Genomic DNA, 21,788 nt, shown 5'->3' with positions numbered 1-21,788 from the left:
TATATGCCCAGTAGTGGGATTGTTGGATCATATGGTAATTCTATTTTTAGTTTTTTAAGGAACCTCCATACTGTTCTCCATAGTGACTGTATCAGTTTACATTCCCACCAATAGTGGAAGAGGGTTCCTTTTCTCCACACCCTCTCCAGCATTTGTTGTTTGTAGATTTTCTGATGATGCCCATTTAGCAGGTGTGAGGTGATACCTCATTGTAGTTTTGATTTGCATTTCTCTAATAATTAGTGATGTTGAGCAGCTTTTCATGTGCTTCTTGGCACATGAAAAAATTCTTGCATCTTCTCGATCTTTGCCTACATTCTTTTTCCAAAGTCTTGGATCATCTTCACTATCATTATTCCAAATTCTTTTTCTGGAAGGTTACATATCCCCACATCATTTCATTGTTTTTCTGGGGATTTATCTCGTTCCTTGATCTGGTATAAAGTCCTCTGCCTTTTCATTTTCTCTATCTTTCTGTTAATGTGGTTTTCCTTCCACAGGCTGCAGAAATGTAGTTCTTGCTTCTGCTGTCTGCTCTCTGGTGGATGAGTCTATCTTAGAGGCTTGTGCAAGCTTCCTTATGGGAGGGACTGGTGGTGGGTAGAGCTGGGTGTTGCTCTGCTGGGCAGAGCTTTACTGCTTGTCTGTGGATTAAATAAAATGTAATAAAAAGTTTAATCCGCTTGTCTGCTGATGCATGGGGCTGGGTTCCCTCCCTGTTGTTTGTTTGGCCTGAGGCGACCCAGCACTGGAGCCTACCTTGCTCTTGGTGGGGCTAATGGCGGACTCTGGGAGGGCTCACGCCAAGGAGTATTTCCCAGAACTTCTGCTTCCAGTGTCGTTGTCCCCATGGTGAGCCACAGCCACTCCCCACCTCTGCAGGAGACCTCTAAAACTAGCAGGTAGGTCTGGTCATTCGCCTATGGGGTGACTGCTCCTTCCCCTGGGTCCTGATGTGCACACTACTTTGTGTGTGCCCTCCAAGAGTGGAGTCTCTGTTGAGACTCTGAGTCTCTGAGTGCAGTTGAGACTCTGAGACTCGGGGTGGAGTCGCACAGACTCTGGGTCCTGTGAAGCTTCGATGCTTTGTGGTTCTAGAAATCCTATAAGAGACAGTCCACAGCAGGTGAAGCTAATGCTGTTAGTAGAGGTGGTGAAGCCAAAGATCTGCAGTTCCGACTAGAGGTGCCGATGTACATACAGGGCAAAATCATCTCCTGTGAATATAGTTCAGGCATGTTTAAGATGAATGCAGTCATGTTAATGCCTAACATCTTCTATCTTGTGCCTCTCCTCAGGGACCCCATCCTCAGTTCCTGAGTCTCCTGTAAGTCATGTACAGGGGAATGGAGAGTGAGCTCTGTCCAGTCTGAGCCCTGAGTTACTTTGTGTGTATCTTAGGATACTTTGTATTTCTGTGGTGGCTGTTGTAACATCATCTCTTTCATTTCTGATTTATTTGGGCTCGCTTTTTTTAAAAAAACATACTACTGTTGTCTTTTACTCTTTACAGAAATTGAATAAGTGTTTGATCTACTACCCTTACTCTATGTATACTTTTTGCAGTGTGATTTTTACTTTTGTTTGTTTTCTTGTTACTATCAATAATTAGTGAGACTTCTTTTAAGCTACCTTCAGCATTGCTTATAAAGCTGCTTTATTAGTGATGACAGAGCTTTAATGGAAGTTGTGTTCTGGTTGTAAAGTAGAATGCAATGTGCCAGCAAAAAGCCCCTTAAGTTTATGTCTCATTACTTCTTGTTCTTTTTTTAAATTAATTTTTATTTTTTATCAGAGCAAATATGATTAAAATGTTTTGTTTGTTCTAGGTGTGCAAGACTTGGTTCTTTTACACATATTCATGTATCTATACTTCTTCAGATCGTTTTCTCATGTAGGTTATGACACAATGTTGAGTAGTCTTCTCTTGGTATTCCGTAGGTCTTTGGTGATTATATATTTAACATGTGTTTCTATGTCTATGTTAACCCCAATACCCTAATGTATCCAATCCTCACACCTTTCCATTTGGTGAACCATAAGTTTGTTTAATGAATCTGTGATTGCCTTTCTCTGTGGAAATATCTTCATTGGTATCACTTTTAGCTAACACCTATTAAGTGATATTATAGGATATGTGCCTTTTGCTGTCTGACTTAGTACAATTTGCCTGATGACCTCTAGAACCATCTATGGTGCTGCAAATGGCATTGTTTCATTTTTTTCCCTAGGTAATACTCCATCTGTACATGTACCAGTTCTTCTTTGTCCACTCACCACTTGATGAACTTTTTGGTTGCCTCCATGTCTTGGCTATTGTAATACTGCTGCAATGCACATTTGCCTGGCTGTGTCTTTCCAATTCTGTCTTCTTATGTTATCGGCCCAGGAGTGGGCCTCCTGTATCACATGGTATGTCAGGGTTTACCTTTTAAAGGCACCAAGTATCTGTTCTCACTACTGGCTATTTCCAGGTTACGTCCCACTTAAAGTTGAGGGTATGCATTTCTCCACATCACCTTCAGCATTTATTGTTTGTAGTTTTCTTGCTGATGGATATTCTGAATGGTGTGAGCTGATACTTCTTTGTGGTTGAATTTGCATGTGACTCATAATCCGTTGAAATTGAGCTTTAAGGCATGTCCTTTTTATTTTTCAAACTGTGATTACAGCTTAGTTCTTCTAAGTGTTTTCTTAAAGTATGTGTCACATTTTGAAATTTATTGGCCATTACCTCTCTCAAGACATTTTGAGGGCAGATTTCATTTACAGCCCTGCAGTACGTGTTCACATGAAGTGACCATTAGCACAGGCTTTAAAGTTGCTTTTGCAGGTAACGGCCAGAGTGCAGCAGCCTTTCTTCGTTCACCATGCTGGTACTAGGAAAACAGACCTTCCGGCCAGTGGTCTTCCTCGGCTATAAATTAGAGTGGAATGTGCCCAGATAAACTCCCCAAAGCTGATGTCTCCTTACTTATGTTTGTTATTTAATTTGAATTTATATATATACACGTATATATATATATATATATACGTGTATATATACATATATATATATATATATATATATATATATATATTTCTTTTTTTCGATACGCGGGCCTCTCACTGTTGTGGCCTCTCCCTTTACGGAGCACAGGCTCCGGACATGCAGGCTCAGCAGCCATGGCTCACAGGCCTGGCCGCTCCACGGCATGTGGGATCTTCCCAGACCGGGGCACGAACCCATGTCCCCTGCATCGGCAGGCGGACTCTCAACCACTGCGCCACGAGGGAAGCCCTGAATTTATATTTTTTATTGGAGTCATATGCCATTGTGTACATGGACCACTTCTTCTTTGTGCATTCCTCTGTTGATGGACATTTTCGCTGCTTCCAAGTGTTGGCTATATTATATATTGCTGGAGTGCAAGATTGCCAGCCTGTGATTTTTTGATTCTCATTTTCTCAGGTGATAGGCCCAGCAGTGGGTGTGACTGATTGACTAGTAGCTCAATGTTTACCTTTTCAAAGCACCTCTATTGTGTTTTCATTAGTGGCTCTTACCACATCCCCCTTATAACCGAGGGTATGCATTTCTCCACAATCCCTTCAGCATTTATTGTTTGCAGCATCTTTGCTAATGGCCATTCTGACTGCTGTGACCTGATAGGTTTTTGTAATTTCGGTTTGCCTGTCTTTAAAAATTCCTAAAATTCATCATTTTTCCACGCCTTTTTCTTTTATGTTAAAAAGAAAAACTGTGAGTACAATATATCTCTTCAATTTGTCTTCTTGGAATGTTGACCTCTTTTGAATTTTTGGTCGATATTCGACCCCAGGATTTTTTGGAGGGCAGTTGTCATTACAGAACTGCAAGTTTGGTGAATATTTAGTGACCTTTAGCACTGGGTTTAAAGCTGCTGCTGTGGGAAAGGGCCACAAGGAGGCAGCATTTCTCCATTCCCAAACCTGGGTACTAGGGCAGCAGAGCCTTTCTGGAAGTCATGTTCCTAGGTTGTAAGTTAGAATGGAATGTGCCAGGAGAAACGCCCATAAGTTTATGTCTCATTACTTCTTCTTGGTTTTAAATTTTTTTTTAATTGGGGTAATGATTACAATATTGTTTGTCCAGGTGTACACAATCTGGTTCATTTGTACAATATGTATGTCTATTCATGTTCAGATCCTCTTCCCATGTAAAATATTACAGAGTGTTCCGTAGACCTCCCTTGCTATATGGTCAGTCTTTTTGATATATGTTTATAATATGTATTTGTATATGTACGGTAACACTAATTTTAATTTATCCGTTCTGCCCTTTGCTTTTCGATAAGCATACTTAATTTCTAAGTCTGTGAGTATCTTTCTCTGTGGAAATATGTTCGTGTTAGTTATTAGATAACGCCTATAAGTGATATCATAGGATATAGGTCTTTTGCTTTCTGACTTACCTCATGTTCTGTGCTTATCTCCAAGCTCCTCTATGGTGCCTCAAATAGCAGTGTTTCATTGTTTTCCATGGCTAATATTCCATTGTGTATATGGACCATTTTTTCTTTAACCATTCATCTGTTGATGGACATTTTGGTTGCTTCACTCTTTTGGCTATTGTGAATAAGGCTGCAGTGCAGCTTTTGCAGCCCGGGTCTTCTCGATTCTGGTCTTCTCAGGTGAGAGGCCCAGTGGTGTGATTGCTGGATTGAATGGTACCTCAATTTTTACTTTTAAACGCAGCTCCTTTCTGTTCTCATTATTGGCTGTTACCACTTTACATCTCATCAGCAGCTAGAGGGTACACAGTTCCCTAAAACCCCTCCAGTATTTATTGTTTGTAGACTTTTTGCTGATGGTCATTTGACTGGTGTGAGTTGAAACTTTTTTGTAGATTAGATTTGCATGATTCTAATAATTCCTGAGGTTGAGCTTTTATCCATTTTCCTTTTTTTAAAACACAGTGAGTAAAACTTGTCTTCATACTATCTTCTTGAAAAATTTGCCTGTTTTGAATTTTTTCACCATTCCCTCCCTCAGCACGATATTTGAGGGCAGGTGTCCTTTACAGCCCTGAGTCCTTGTGAATGTTAAGTGACCATTAGCTGTGGGTTTAAAGCCGCTCTTGCGGGAAACGGCCACAAGGCGGCAGCATTTCTACATTTCCAATTCTGGGTTTTGGGGCAACAAAGCTTTCCTGGAAATCGTGTTAGTAGGCTTCAAATTAGAGTGGATTGTGCCAGCGCAAACCCCCAAGAGCTTATATCTCCTTACTTGTTTGCTTTTTAAATTTAATTTTTATTAGGTATCACAGAAAATTTAATAAAAATGTTGTTTCTCCTAGGTGTACAGAATCTGGTTCATCATATCAACGTATCTGTCTATTCATCTTTGGATCCTTTCCCGTGTAGGTTATTACAGAGTGTTGAGTAGACCTCTCTTGGTATTCCATAGGTATTTTGTGATTATATATTTCATATGTATTAATACATGTCTGTTAACCCCCATATCCTAACTCATGCATACACCTTTCCATTTGGTTAAACATAATATTTTTTTCTTAATCCATGCTTTTTCTTCTCTTGGAAATATGTTCATGTGTATCAATTTTTAGGTAACACCTAGAAGTGATGTCATAGGATATCTGTTTTTCAGTTTCTTTCTTACATCAAGTTGGGTGATTATCTCTAGGTCCTTATATGGTGGTGCCAACGGCACTGTTTCATTGTTTTCCATGGCTAACATTCCATTGTTTACATGGACCACTTCCTCTTTGTGCATTTTTCTGTTGATGGACATTTTGGTTTCTTCCAAGTCTTTGCTATGTTAAATGTTCCTGCAGTTCTGGTTTGGCAGCCTGTGTCTTTTCCATTCTGCTCTGCTCAGGTGATAGGTGCATCCAAGGACCTACCAGATCACACGGTAACTCAATTGTTACCCTTAAATGCACCTCCATTATGTTCTCAATACTGGCTGTTACCAGTTTACAACCCCCCAGCAGCTAGAGGGTACACAGTTCTCTGAAACCCCTTCAGTATTTACTCTTTGTAGACTTTTTGCTGAAGAAAATTCTGATGGCTGTGAGGTGAACATTTCTCTAATTGGATTTGCATGGCTTTATTAATTGCTGATGTTTAGCATTTTTCAATTCCATTTCATTTTAAAGAAAAAAAAAGAAAAGACAAAATGTGCGTAAAATATGCCTCTTGAAATTGTCTTCTTGAAATGTTGACGTCTTTTGAATTTTCTGGTCGATTTTACGACCCCAGGATTTTTTGTGATGGCAGGTGTCATTTACAGGCCTGCAATTATTTTGAATATTAAGTGACCATTAGCACTGTTGTGTGAAATGGCCAGAAGGCGGCAGCACTTCTCCTTACCAAATCTGGTTACTAGGGCAACAGAGCCATAATGGAAGTAGTGTTGTAGGTTGTAAATTAGAACCAAATGTGCCAGGAAAAGCCCCTTAAGATTATGTCTCATTACTTCTTGTTCGTTTTTTTAATTTAATTTTTATTTTTTATCACAACAAGTTTGATTACAATGTTTTGCTTGTTCTAGGTGTGCAAGATGTGGCTCTTTTACACACACACACACACACACATATATATATATTCTTCAGATCCTTTTACCATGTAGGTTATGACACAATGTTGAGTAGCCTTCTCTTGGTATGCCGTAGGTCTTTGGTGATTATATATTTCACATGTGTTTGTATATCTCTGTTAACCCCAATATTGTAATGTATCCAATCCTCACACCTTTCCATTTGTTGAGCCATATGTTTGTTTAATGAATCTGTGATTGCCTTTCTCTGTGGAAATATCTTCACTGGTATCAGTTTTTAGGTAACACCTATAAGTGATAGGATATTTGTCTTTCGCTTTCTCACTTACTACAAGTTGCATGATTACCTCTAGACTCCTCTATGGTCCTGCAAATGGCATTGTTTCATTTTTTTCCTTGGCCAGTATTCCATCTGTACATGTACCAGTTCTTCTTTGTCCACTCATCTCTTTTTTTTTTTTTTTTTTTTTTTTTGCGGTACACGGGCCTCTCACTGTTGTGGCCTCTCCCGTTGTGGAGCACAGGCTCTGGACGCGCAGGCTCAGCGGCCATGGCTCACGGGCCCAGCCGCTCCACGGCATGTGGGATCCTCCCGGACCGGGGCACGAACCTGTGACCCCTGCATGGGCAGGCGGACTCTCAACCACTGCGCCACCAGGGAAGCCCTGCCCACTCATCTCTTGATGGACGTTTTGGATGCTTCCATGTCTTGGCTATTGTAATGCTTCTACAGTACAGATTTGCCTGCCTGTGTATTTCCAATTCTGTCTTAGGATATAGCCTGAGGAGTGGGCCTGCTGGATCATATCATAGCTCAAGGTTGACCTTTTAAAGGCACCTCCATTCTGTTCCCATTAGTGGCTCTTACCAGGTTACGTCCCACTTCAAATTGAGGTTATGCATTTCTCCACAACCTCTTCAGCATTGATCATTTGTAGTTTTTTTGCTGATGGCTATTCTGAGTGGTGTGAGCTGATACCTCTTTGTGGTTGGATTTTCATGTGTCTCATAATCCCTTGAAATTGAGCTCTCAGGCATGTCCTTTTATTTTTCAAACTGTTATTACAGCTGACTTCTTCAAATTGTTTTCTTGAAGTATGTGCCATATTTTGAAATTTTTTGGCCTTTACCTGCGTCAAGACATTTTAAGGGCAGGTTTCATTTGCAGCCCTGCAGTACTTGTGCATATGAAGTGCCCATTAGCACAGATTTCAAAGCTGCTGTTGCACGTATCGGCCAGACGGCGACTGCATTTCTACGTTCCCCACTCTGGTACCTAGGGAAACAGACCTTCCTGCCAGTGGTATTCCTCAGTTATAAATTAGACTGCAGTGTGCCCTGATATACCCCCAAAAGCTTATGTCTCCTTACTTATGTTTGTTTTTCAAATTTAATTTATATTTTTTAGTGGAGTAATATCCCATTGTGTACATGGACCACTTCTTTGTGCATTCCTGTGTTGATGGACATTTTCGTTGCTTCCAAGTGTTGGCTATGGTAAATATTGCTGGAGTGCAGTATTGCCAGCCTGTGACTTTTGATTCTCATTTTCTCAGGTGATAGGCCCAATAGTGGGTATGATTCATTGACTGGTAGCTCAATGTTTACCTTTTCAAAACACCTCCATTGTGTTCTCACTAGTGGCTCTTACCACGTCCATTTAACACCGAGCGTACGCATTTTTCCACAACCCCTTCAGCATTTATTGTTTGCAGAATGTTTTCTCATGGCCACTCTGACTGGTGTGAGCTGATAGGTTTTTGTAATTTGGATTTGCATGTCTTTAATAATTCCTAATATTCAGCATTTTTCCACACCTTTCTCTTTTCTTTAGAAAAAAAAGTGTGAGTACAATATACCTCTTGAAATTGTCTTCTTGGAAGGTTGCCCTCTTTTGAATTTTGTGGTCTACTTTCAGCCCCAGGAATTTTTTTGAGAGCAGGTGTCATTTACATGCCTGCAATGATTGTGAATATTTAGTGACCATTAGTACTGGGTTTAAAGCTGGTGTTGTGGGAAATGGCCACAAGGCGGCAGCAATGGAATGTGCCAGGAAAAAGTCCCTGAAGTTTATGTCTCATTACTTCTTGTTCATTCTTTTAATTGTTTTAATCGGGGTAATGATTAGGATACAGTTTGTTCTACGTGTACACAGTCTGGCTCATTTGTACATCATATATATCTATTCATGTACAGATCAGTTTCCCATGTAAAGGATTGCAGAGTGTTCTGTAGGCGTCTCTTGCTATGTGCTCGGGCTTTTTGATATATGTACTTAATCTGTATTTGTATAGGTATGGTAAACCTAATCTTAATTTATACATTGCCACCACCTTTCCTTTTAGATACGCATAGTTTATTTTGTAAGTCTGTGTGTGTTTTTCTCTGTGTAAATATGTCCATTTTTGTCAGTTGTTAGGTAACACCTATAAGTGATATCATAGGATATATGTCTTTAGCTTTCCAACTTACCGCATGTTCTGTGATTATCTCTAGGCTTATCTATGGTACCTCAAAGAGCAGTGTTTCATTGTTTTCCATGGCTAATATTGCATTGTGTACATGGACCACTTCTTTATCCATTCATCTGTTGATGGACATTTAGGTTGCTTCCATGTCTTGGTTATTGTGAATAAGGCTGCAGTGCAGCTTTTGCAGCCTGTGTCTTCTGGATTCTAGTCTTCTCATGTGAGAGGCCCAGCAGTGGGCCTGCTGCATTCAATGGTAGCTCAATTTTTACTTTTAAATACAGCTCCTTTCTGTTCTCATTATTGGCTGTTACCACTTCACATCTCATCAGCAGCTAGAGGGTACACAGTTCTCAAAAACCACTTCAGCATTCATTATTTGTAGACTTTTTGCTGATGGTCAGTCGACGTGCGTGAGTTGAAACCTTTTTGTAGATTAGATTTGCATGAGTGTAATAATTCCTGAGGTTAAGCTTTTATCCATTTTCCTTTTTAAAAAAAGACAGTGAGTAAAACTTACGTCTTCATACCATCTTCTTGAAAAATTAGCCTCTTTTGAATTTTTTTAGCCATTCCCTCCCTCAGCACAATTTTTTTAGGGCAGGTGTTCTTTACAGCCCTGAGGCCTTGTGAATGTTCAGTGACCATTAGCTGTGGGTTTAAAGCTGCTCTTGCGGGAAACGGCCGCAAGGCGGCAGCATTTCTACATTTCCAACTCTGGGTTTTGGGCAACAGAGCTTTCCTGGAAATCGTGTTAGTAGGCTTCAAATTAGAGTGGAATGTGCCAGCGCAAATCCCCAAGAGCTTATATCTCCTTACTTGTTGTTTTTTAAATTTAATTTTTATTAGGTATCAGAGCAAATTTGATAAAAATGTTATTTTTCCTAGGTGTACAGAATCTGGTTCATCATATCAATATATCTGTCTATTCATCTTTGGATCCTTTCCCGTGTAGGTTATTACAGAGTGTTGAGTAGACCTCTCTTGGTATTCCATAGGTATTTTGTGATTATATATTTAATATATGTTAGTACATGTCTGTTAACTGCCATATCTTAATTCATTCATTCCTTACACCTTTCCATTTGGAGAAACATAATTTTATTTTCTTAGTCCATGCGTGTCCTTCTCTTGGAAATAATTTCATGGGTATCAATTTTTAGGTAACACCTAGAAGTGATGTCATAGGATATCTGTCTTTCGGTTTCTTTCTGACTTCAAGTTGGGTGATTATCTCTAGGTCCTTATATGGTGGTGCAAACAGCACTGTTTCATTGTTTTCCATGGCTAATATTCCATTGTGTACATGGACCACTTCTTCTTTGTGCATTTTTCTGTTCATGGACATTTTGGTTTCTTCCAAGTCTTGGCTATGTTAAATGTTCCTGCAGTGCAGGATTGCCAGCCTGTGTCTTTTTCATTCTGGTCTGCTCAGGTGATAGGTGCATCAAAGGACCTACCAGTTCACATGGTAGCTCAATTTTTACCTTTAAACACACCTCCATTATGTTCTCACTACTGACTGTTACCAGTTTACATCCCCCCAGCAGTTAGAGGGTACACAGTTCTCTAAAACCCCTTCAGCATTTATTCTTTGTAGACGTTTTGCTGATGGTCAGTCGACTAGTGTGAGTTGAAACTTTTTTGTAGATTAGATTTGCATGAGTCTAATAATTCTTGAGGTTGAGCTTCTATCCATTTTCTTTTTTTGAGAAGAGAGTAAGTCAAACTTACCTCTTCATAGTACCTTCTTGAAAAATTTTTCTTTTTTGATTTTTTTTGCCCGTTTCTCACCTCAGGACATTTTTTGAGGGCAGGTGTCCTTTACACCCCTGAGTCCTTGTGAATGTTAAGTGACCATTAGCTGTGGGTTTAAAACCGCTCTTGCGGTAAACGGCCACAAGGCGGCACATTTCTACATTTCCAACTCTGGGGTTTGGGGCAACAGAGCCTTCCTGGAAGTCGTGTTAGTAGGCTGCAAATTAGAGTGGAATGTGCCAGGGCAAATCCCCAAGCGCTTATATCTCCTTACCTCTTGTTTGTTTTTTAAATTTAATTTTTATTATCAGAGCAAATTTGATTAAAATGTTGTGTTTGTTCTAGGTGTACAGAATCTGGTTCATTATATGTGTGTATCTATCTATTCATCTTTGGTTCCTTTCCCGTGTAGGTTATTACAGAGTGGTGAGCTCAATTTTTTTTTTTTTTTGCAGTACGCTGGCCTCTCACCGTTGTGGCCTCTCCCGTTGCGGAACACAGGCTCCAGACGCGCAGGCTCATCGGCCATGGCTCACGGTCTTAGTTGCTCCGCGGCATGTGGGATCTTCCTGGACCGGGGCAAGAACCCGTGTCCCCTGCATCGGCAGGCGGACTCTCAACCACTGCGCCACCAGGGAAGCCCGGTGAGCTCAATTTTTAACTTTAAACACACCGCCATTCTCTTCTCACTACTGGCTGTTACCATTTTACGTCCCACCAGCAGCTAGAGGGGTCACAGGTCTCTAAAACCCTTTCAGCATTCATGTTTTGTAGACTATTTTGCTGATGATCATTCTGAAGGTAGTAAGGTGAACATTTTTGTAGATTGAATTTGCATGACTTTATTAGTTCCTGTTATTGAGCATTATTCCATCATATTTTTTAAACAAAAAGAAAAAGAAAGAAAAGACAAAATGTGCGTAAAATATGCCTCTGGATATTGTCTTTTTGAAATGTTGACGTCTTTTGAATTTTCTGGTCGATTTACGACCCCCGGAATATTTTGAGGCCCGGTGTCCTTTACAGTCCTGCACATATTTTGAAAATTAAGTGACCATTAGCGTTTGGTTTAAAGCTGCTGTTGTGTGAAACAGCTACAAGGTGGCAGCATTTCTCCTTTACCAAATCTGGTTACCAGGGCAACGGAGCCTTAATGGAAGTCCTGTTCTACGTTGTAAATTAGAATGGAATGTGCCAGGAAAAATTCCTTTAAGTTTATGTCTCATTATTTCTTGTTCATATTTTTAATTTAATTTTTATTTTTTATCGCAGCAAATTTGATTACAATGTTTTGTTTGTTCTAGGTGTGTAAGATGTGGTTCTTTCACACATATACATATATCTATTCTTCTTTGGATCCTTTTCCCATGTAGGTTATGACACAATGCTAATAACACCTTTCGATTTGGGGAACCATAAGTTTGTTTAATGAATCTGTGATTGCCTTTCTCTGTGGAAATATCTTCATTGTTATCAATTTTTAGGTAACACCTATAAGTGATATCATACGCTAGGTGTCTTTCGCTTTCTCACTTACTACAAGTTGCGTGATTACCTCTAGACTCATCTATGGTGCAGCAAATGGCATTGTTTCACTTTTTCCTTGGCTAATATTCCATCTCTACATGTAGCAGTTCTTCTTTGTCCACTCATCTGTTGATGGACTTTTTGATTGCTTCCATGTCTTGGCTATTGTAATACTGCTGCAATGCAGATTTGCCTGCCTGGTCTTTCCAATTCTGTCTTCTTAGGTTATGGGCCCAGAAGTGGGCCTGCTGGATCGTATAGTAGCTCAATGTTTACCTTTTAAAGGCAACTGCATTCTGTTCCTATTAGTGGCTCTTAACAGTTTACGTCCCACTTCAAATTAAGGGTATGCATTTCTCCAAACCTCTTCAGCATTGATCGTTTGTAGTTTCTTTGCTGATGGTTATTCTGAGTGGTGTGAGCTGATATCACTGTGTGGTTGGATTTGCGTGTGTCTCATAATCCCTTGAAATTGAGCTTTCAGGCATGTCCTTTTATTTTTCAAACTTTTATTACAGCTTACTTCTTCAAATGGTTTTCTTGAAATATGTGCCACATTTTGAAATATTTTGGCCTTTACCTCCCTCAAGACATTATGAGGGCAGGTTTCCTTTACAGCACTGCAGTACTTGTTCATATGAAATGACCATTGGCACAGGTTTTGAGCTGCTTTTGCAGGTAACAGCCAGAGGGCAGCAGCATTTCATAATTCTCTGAAATGTAATTAAACACACAATATATATATTTTTTCTTTTAAATTTCCATTTTTATTTTTTTAAAGTATAATTATAATTCGAGTTCTTTGTAACAAGTGAAATTTTAAAAGATTAAAGGAAAAGATAATATTTTACCACTTGCCATCCTTTCCCATTCCGTGAAACGAGCAGCATAATGTGTAGATTTCTCACTTTATCCAGGTGTTCTATTCATCTGTAACATCATGTTTCTCACGGTAGAAAAACAGATTTATCTCTCACACTTTTTATAGGCTACAAAAGAGTCCATAGAACAGAAGTACCAAGCATTTCAGACTTATATTTTTGAGGGACACTCATTTACTTTCTGTTTTATTTTGTTGTTCTGCTAATTTGTTTTCAACCCAGAAAAATATTTTTTAAAAAACAAAAAACCAAAATTTAGTTAGGGGTAAGGATTAGGGTTTAGGGTATGGGTTAGGGTACAGTTTAGGATTAGGGTACAGGTTAGGGATAGGGTACGGGTTAGGGTTACGGTACGGGTTAGGGTACAGGTTAGCGTAAGGGTTAGGGTTAGGGTATGGGTTAGGGTATGGCTATGGGTTAGGGTGCGGGGTAGGGTTAGGGTATGGGTTACGGTACAGTTTAGGGTACGGCTATGGGTTAGGATTAGGTTATGGGTTAGGCTACGGGTTAGGGTATGGGTTAGGGTTAGGATACAGGTTAGGATTCGGGTACGGGTTAGGGTTAGAGTACAGGTTAGAGTACGGTTACAGGTTAGGGTTAAGGTGTGGGTTACGGTGTGTGTTAGTCTTAGCGTACGGGTTAGGCCTTGGGTCTGGGTTAGGTTATGGGTCAGGGTTAGGGTACGAGTTAGTGTTAGGGTCCGGGTTAGCTTTAGGGTACGGGTTAGGGTTAGGACAGGTTAGGGTACGGCTATGGGTTAGGTTTAGGGTTAGGTTATGGGTTAGTGTTAGGGTACGGGTTAGGGTTCGGTTACAGGTTAGGGTTAGGGTATGGGTTAGGGTTAGGGTACAGATTAGGGTTAGGTTAGGGGTAGGGTTAGGGTACGGTTTAGGGTACGGGTTAGGTTTAGGGTATGCGTTAGGGTTACGGTATGGGTTAGGGTTAGGGTAAGCTTTACGGTTAAGGTATTTATTAAACCTCTACCACTCTCCAGATATCACTTAGCACGTAAAGGAATATTATGTGTGGTCCAGCCATGGAGAACACTTTAGACACTAGGATAAGACAAAGAACACACACATTATAAATCACATTAGGATTTTGTTTTTAACCTGTACATTAAAACACTAGTGCTTAGGAAATCTAATGGAGGCAGAAGCAGTAAAGGATAGTTTTATGGGAATAAAATAACACATTTTCTGTAGAATCCACAGATTTTGACTGGTTAGAAAGTCAAAGAGGAATGCTTTTATTCTGAAGATGTAAACCCTCTTTTAAATTGAACTGTTATTGGAAGTTAGAAATTTTTTGTTGCTGTTGTATCGCTTTGTGTTTTCATGATTATTCTGCTTGCATCTCCCTTGTTAAACCTTTGATATGGGGAAGAGTGCCATTACTGGAAATGAGTTTACAGAATTATTCTCAAAAACAGAAGGAAATGGTTCTCACCTAAATATTAAGAAATAATCTCTAAACTGGTATACTAACAGAATTATGATTTAGGGATAATAATTCTATGAAATGTAATTAAACACACAATGTATATTTTTTCTTTTAAATTTACATTGTTATTTTTTTAAAGTACAATTATAATTCAAGTTCTTTGTAACAAGTGAAATTTAAAAAGATTAAAGGAAAAAATAATATTTTACCACTTGCCATCCTTTCCCACTCCCTTAAACGACCAGCATAATGTGTAACTTTCTTATTTTATCCAGGTGTTCCTTACATCTGGAGCATCATATTTCTCACTGTAGAAAAACAGATTTAGCTCTCACACTTTTTATAGGCTACGTAACAGTCCATAGAACAGAAATATCAAGTATTTCAGACTTCGCTTTTTGAGGGACACTCAGGTTACTTTCTGTTTTATTTTGTTGTTCTGGTAATTTGTTTAAACCCCAGAAAAATAGTTTTTAAAATACAAAAAAAAATAAGTTAGGGGTAAGGATTAGTGTTTAGCATATGTGTTAGAGTACGGGTTAGGGTTACTGTCAGGGTTAGGGTACGGGATAGGGTTAGGGTACAGGTTAGGGTACGCCTATGGGTTAGGGTTAGTGTATGGGTTAATGTTAGGATACGGGTTAGGGTATTCATTATGGTTAGGTTTAGGGGACGGATTAGGTTTAGGGTTAGGGTATGCTTTAGGGTTAGGGTATTTATTAAACCTCTCCAACTCTCCAGATATCACATAGCACGTAAAGGAATATTATATGGGGTCCAGCCATGGAGAACAATTTGACACTAAGGTAAGACAAAGAACACACACAGTATGAATAAGTCACATTATGATTTTGTTTTTAACCTGTATATTAAAACACTAGAGCTCAGGAAATCTAATGGAGGCAGAAGCAGTAAAGGGTAGTTTTATGGGAATAACATCACAGATTTTCTATAGAATACACAGGATTTTACTGGTTAGAAAGTCAAGGAGGAATGCTTTTATTCTAAAGATATAAACACTCTTCTAAAGTGAGCTGTTATGGGAAGTTAGATTTTATTTTTTGCTGTGGTATTGCTTTGTATTTTCATGATTATTCTGCTTGCATCTCCCTTGTTAAACCTTTGATTTGGGGAAGAGTGCCATTACTGGAAATGAGTTTACAGAATTATTCTCAAAAACAGAAGGAAATGGTTCTCACCTAAATATTAAGAAATAATCTCTATACTGGTGTACTAACAGAATTATGATTCAGAGATAATTCTATGAAGTGTATTTACACACACTATACTTATTTTTTTTCTTTTAAATTTCCATTGATACTTTTTTTAAAGTACAATTATAATTCAAGTTCTTTGTAACAAGTGAAATTTAAAAAGATTAAAGAAAAAGATAATATTTTACCACTTGCCATCCTTTCCCACTCCCTGAAACGACCAGCATAATGTGTAGCTTTCTTATTTTATCCAGGTGTTCCTTACATCTGGAGCATCATATTTCTCACTGTAGAAAAACAAATTTAGCTCTCACACTTTTTATAGGCTACATAACAGTCCATAGAACAGAAGTACCAAGTATTTCAGACTTAGCTTTTTGAGGGACACTCAGGTTACTTTCTGTTTTATTTTGTTGTTCTGCTAATTAGTTTTAACTCAGAAAAATATTTTTTAAAATACAAAAAGAAATAAATTAAGTTAGGGATAAGGATTAGGGTTTAGGGTACGGGTTAGGGTACGGGATAGGGTATGGGTTAGGGTTAGGGTACAGGCTGGATTAGGGTACAGGTTAGGGTTAGGGTATGGGTTAGAGTTACAGTACGGGTTAGGGTTAGGGTAAAGTTTAGGGTATGGTTACGGGTTAGGGTAAGGGTACGAGTTAGGGTATGGGTTAGTGTTAGGGTATGGGTTAGGATTAGGGTACGTGTTAGGGTATGGGTTAGGGTTAGGGTACAGGTTAGGGTAAGGATACAGGTTAGTGTTAGGGTATGGGTTAGTGTATGGGTTATGGTTTGGGTACGGTTTATGGTTAGGGTATGGCTTAGGCTTAGGGTACAGGTAAGGGTTAGGGTACAGTTTAGGGTACGGCTACGGGTTAGGGTTAGGGTACGTGTTAGAGTATGGTTTAGGGTTAGCGTACGGGTTAGGGTTATGTTATTGTTTAGGTGTATGGTTAGGGTATGGGTTAGGTTTAGGGTATGGGTTAGGGTTAGGTTATGGGTTAGGTTTTGGATTAGGGTACACTTTAGGGTTAGGGTACGTGTTAGGGTTAGGGTACGAATTAGCGTACAGGTTAGGGTACGGCTAGGGGTTAGGGTTAGGTTATGGGTTAGGATATGGTTTAGGGTTAGCTTATGGGTTAGGGTTATTTTATGGGTTAGGGTACGGCTTAATGTTAGGGTACGGGTTAGGACTAGGGTAAGGGTTAGGGTATAAGTTAGGGTTTAAGGTACAGGTTAGAGTATGGCTACAGGTTAGGTTTAGGGTACGGGTTAGGGTATAGTACGGGTTAGGGTTAGGGTATGGGTTAGGGTAGGGTTAGGGTTAGGGTACGCTTTAGGGTTAGGGTATTTATTAAACCTCTCCCACTCTCCAAATATCACTTACCATGTAAAGGAATATTATTTGGGGTCTAGCCCTGGAGAAACTTTAGACACTAGTATAGGACAAAGAACACACACATTATAAATAAATCACATTAGGATTTTTTTCAACCTCTGCATAAAAACACTAGTGCTTAGGAAATCTAATGAAGGCAGAAGCAGTAAAGGGTAGTTTTATGGGAGTAACATCACAGATTTTCTGTAGAATACACAGATTTTGACTGGTTAGAAAGTCAAGGCAGAATGCTTTTTTTCTGAAGATATAAACCCTCTTCTAAATTGAGCTGTTATTGGAAGTTAGAAACTTTTTGTTGTTTTGTATTGCTTTGTGTTTTCATGATTATTCTGCTTGCATCTCCCTTGTTAAACCTTTGATTTGGGGAAGAGTGCCATTACTGGAAATGAGTTTACAGAATTATTCTCAAAAACAGAAGGAAATGGTTCTCACCTAAATATTAAGAAATAATCTCTGTACTGGTGTACTAATAGAATTATGATTTAGGGATAATAATTCTATGAAATGTAATTAAACATACAATATATATATTTTTCTTTAAATTTCCATTGTTTTTTACAGCTTTATTGGAGTATAATTGCTTTACAATGATGTGTTAGTTTCTGCTTTATAACAAAGTGAATCAGTTATACATGTAGATATGTTCCCATATCTCTTCCCTCTTGTGTCTCCCTCCCTCCCACTCTCCCTATCCCACCCCTCTAGGTGGTCACAGAGCACCGAGCTGATCTCCCTGTGCTATGTGGCTGCTTCCCACTAGCTATGTAATTTACGTTTGGTAGTGTATATATGTCCATGCCACTCTCTGTTTGTCACAGCTTACCCTTCCCCCTCCCCATATCCTCAAGTCCATTCTCTAGTAGGTCTTTGTCTTTATTCCTGTCTTACCCCTAGGTTCTTTATGACATTTTTTCTTAAATTCTATATATATGTGTTAGCATACGGTATTTGTCTTTCTCTTTCTGACTTACTTCACTCTGTATGACACACTCGAGGTCCATCCACCTCATTACAAATAGCTCAATTTCGTTTCTTTTTGTGGCTGAGTCATATTCCATTGTATATATGTGCCACATCTTCTTTATCCATTCATCCGATGATGGACACTTAGGTTGTTTCCATCTTCTGGCTATTGTAAATAGAGCTGCAATAAACATTTTGGTACATGACTCTTTTTGAATTATGGTTTTCTCAGGGCATATGCCGAGTAGTGGGATTGCTGTGTCATATATTTGTATATTCTATTTGTATATGTTCTATTTGTAGTTTTTTAAGGAACCTCAATACTGTTCTCCATAGTGGCTCTACTAATTCACCTTCCCACCAGCAGTGCAAACGTGTTCCCTTTTCTCCACACCCTCTCCAGCATTTATTGTTTCTAGATTTTTTGATGATGGCCATTCTGACTGGTGTGAGATGATATCTCATTGTAGTTTTGATTTGCATTTCTCTAATGATTAATGATGTTGAGCATTGTTTCATGTGTTTGTTGGCAGTCTGTATAAATTCTTTGGAGAAATGTCTATTTAGATCTTCTGCCCATTTTTGGATTGGGTTTTTTGTTCTTTTGTTATTGAGCTGCATGAGCTGCTTGTAAATTTTGGAGATTAATCCTTTGTCAGTCGCTTCATTTGCAAACATTTTCTCCCATTCTGAGGGTTGTCTTTTGGTCTTGTTTATGGTTTCCTTTGCCGTGCAAAAGCTTTGAAGTTTCATTAGGTCCCATTTGTTTATTTTTGTTTTTATTTCCATTTCTCTAGGAGGTGGGTCAAAAAGGATCTTGCTGTGATTTATGTCATAGAGTGCTCTGCCTATGTTTTCCTCTAAGAGTTTGATAGTTCCTGGCCTTACATTTAGGTCTTTAATCCATTTTGAGCTTATTTTTGTCTGTGGTGTTACGGAGTGATCTAATCTCATACTTTTACATGTACCTGTCCAGTTTTCCCAGCACCACTTACTGAAGAGGCTGTCCTTTCTCCACTGTACATTCCTGCCTCCTTTATCAAAGATAAGGTGACCATATGTGCGTGGGTTTATCTCTGGGCTTTCTATCCTGTTCCATTGATCTATATTTCTGTTTTTGTGCCAGTACCATACTGTCTTGATTACTGTAGGTTTGTAGTATTGTCTGAAGTCAGGGAGCCTGATTCCTCCTGTCGGCTTTTTGTTCTCAAGATTGCTTTGGCTATTCGGGGTCTTTTGTGTTTCCATACAAATTGTGAAATTTTTTATTCTAGTTCTGTGAAAAATGCCAGTGGTACTTTTATAGGGATTGTAAATTACTTTGGGTAGTAGAGTCATTTTCACAATGTTGACTCTTCCAATCCAAGAACATGGTATATCTCTCCATCTATTTGTATCATCTTTAATTTCTTTCATCAGTGTCTTATAATTTTCTGCATAGAGGTCTTTTGTCTGCTTAGGTAGGTTTATTCCTAGATATTTTATTCTTTTTGTTGCAGTGGTAAATGGGAGTGTTTTCTTGATTTCATTTTCAGATTTTTTCATCATTACTGTATAGGAATGCCAGAGATTTCTGTGCATTAACTTTGTATCCTGCTACTTTACCAAATTCATTGATTAACTCTAGTAGTTTTCTGGTAGCATCTTTAGGATTCTCTATGTATAGTATCATGTCATCTGCAAACAGTGACAGCTTTACTTCTTCTTTTCCGATTTGGATTCCTTTTCTTCTCTGATTGCTGTGGCTAAAACTTCCAAAACTATGTTAAATAAGAGTGGTGAGAGTGGGCAACCTTGTCTTGTTCCTGATCTTAGTGGAAATGCTTTCAGTTTTTCACCATTGAGGATGATGTTGGCTGTGAGTTTGTGATATATGGCCTTTATTACGTTGAGGAAAGTTCCCTCTTTGCCTACTTTCTGTAGGGTTTTTATCATAAATGGGTGTTGAATTTTGTCGAAAGCTTTCTCTGCGTCTATTGAGATGACCATGTGGTTTTTCTCCTACAATTTGTTAATATGGTGTATCACATTGATTGATTTGCGTATACTGAAGAATTCTTGCATTCCTGGAATAAACCCCACTTGATCACAGTGTATGATCCTTTTAATGTGCTGTTGGATTCTGTTTGCTAGTATTTTGTTGAGGATTTTTGCATCTATGTTCATCAGTGATATTGGCCTGTAGTTTTCTTTCTTTGTGACATCCTTGTCTGGTTTTGGTATCAGGATGATGGTGGCTTCTTAGAATGAGTTTGGGAGTGTTCCTTCCTCTGCTATATTCTGGAAGAGTTTGAGAAGGATAGGTATTAGCTCTTCTCTTAATGTTTGATAGAATTCGCCTGTGAAGCCATCTGGTCCTGGGCTTTTGTTTGTTGGAAGATTTTTAATCACAGTCTCAGTTTCAGTGCCTGTGATTGGTCTGTTCATATTTTCTATTTCTTCCTGATTCAGTCTTGGCAGGTTGTGCATTTCTAAGAATTTGTCCATTTCTTCCAGGTTGTCCATTTTATTGGCATAGAGTTGCTTGTAGTAATCTCTCTTGATATTTTATATTTCTGCAGTGTCAGTTGTTACTTCTCCTTTTTCATTTATAATTCTATTGATTTGAGTCTTCTCCCTTTTTTTCTTGATGAGTCTGGCTAGTGGTTTATCAATTTTATCTTCTCAAAGAACCAGCTTTTAGTTTTATTGATCTTTGCTATTGTTTCCTTCATTTTTTTCCATTTATTTCTGATCTGATCTTTATGATTTCTTTCCTTCTGCTAAGTTTGGGGTTTTCTTGTTCTTCTTTCTCTAATTGCTTTAGGTGCAAGGATAGGTTCTTTATTTGAGATGTTTCCTGTTTCTTTTGTTTTAACATCTTTATTGGAGTATAATTGCTTTACAATGGTGTGTTAGTTTCTGCTTTATAACAAAGTGAATCAGTTATACATATACATATGTTCCCATATCTCTTCCCTCTTGCGTCTCCCTTCCTTCCACCCTCCCTATCCCACCCCTCCAGGTGGTCACAAAGCACCGAGCCAATATCCCTGTGCCATGCGGCTGCTTCCCACTAGCTATCTACCTTACGTTTGTTAGTATATATATGTCCATGCCTCTCTCTCGCCCTGTCACAGCTCACCCTTCCCCCTCTCCATATCCTCAAATCCATTCTCCAGTAGGTCTGTGTCTTTATTTTTGTCTTATCCCTAGGTTCTTCATGACATTTTTTTTCTTAAATTCCATATATATGTGTTAGCGTACGGTATTTGTCTTTCTCTTTCTGACTTACTTCACTCTGTATGACAGACTCTAGGTCTATCCACCTCATTACAAATAGCTCAATTTCGTTTCTTTTTGTGGCTGAGTCATATTCCATTGTATATATGTGCCACATCTTCTTTATCCATTCATCCGATGATGGACACTTAGGTTGTTTCCATCTTCTGGCTATTGTAAATAGAGCTGCAATAAACATTTTGGTACATGACTCTTTTTGGATTATGGTTTTCTCAGGGCATATGCCGAGTAGTGGGATTGCTGTGTCATATATTTGTATATTCTATTTGTATATGTTCTATTTGTAGTTTTTTAAGGAACCTCAATACTGTTC

At 38.8% G+C, this 21,788-nt stretch overlaps 1 long non-coding RNA gene across 1 annotated transcript in view; it reads left to right on the top strand.

Annotated features, from left to right (window-relative positions):
• Positions 1 to 488: 488 nt before the first annotated feature.
• Positions 489 to 21,788, top strand: part of LOC149750003 (uncharacterized) — a 64,074-nt gene continuing 42,774 nt past the window's right edge. Inside the window, exons 1-2 of the long non-coding RNA XR_016392010.1 lie at positions 489 to 902; positions 11,222 to 11,410. This is a non-coding gene — a long non-coding RNA (uncharacterized LOC149750003). The remainder of the gene's footprint in view (positions 903 to 11,221; positions 11,411 to 21,788) is intronic.

This window comes from Delphinapterus leucas, chromosome 2 (genome assembly GCF_059928025.1).
Source record: "Delphinapterus leucas isolate spDelLeu-1000000601 "Yukka" chromosome 2, BTC_Dleu_Yukka2, whole genome shotgun sequence".
NCBI classification, from domain to species: Eukaryota; Metazoa; Chordata; class Mammalia; order Artiodactyla; family Monodontidae; genus Delphinapterus; species Delphinapterus leucas.
Note: the sequence above shows the minus strand (reverse complement) of the source record. Positions and strands in the feature narration are given on the sequence as shown.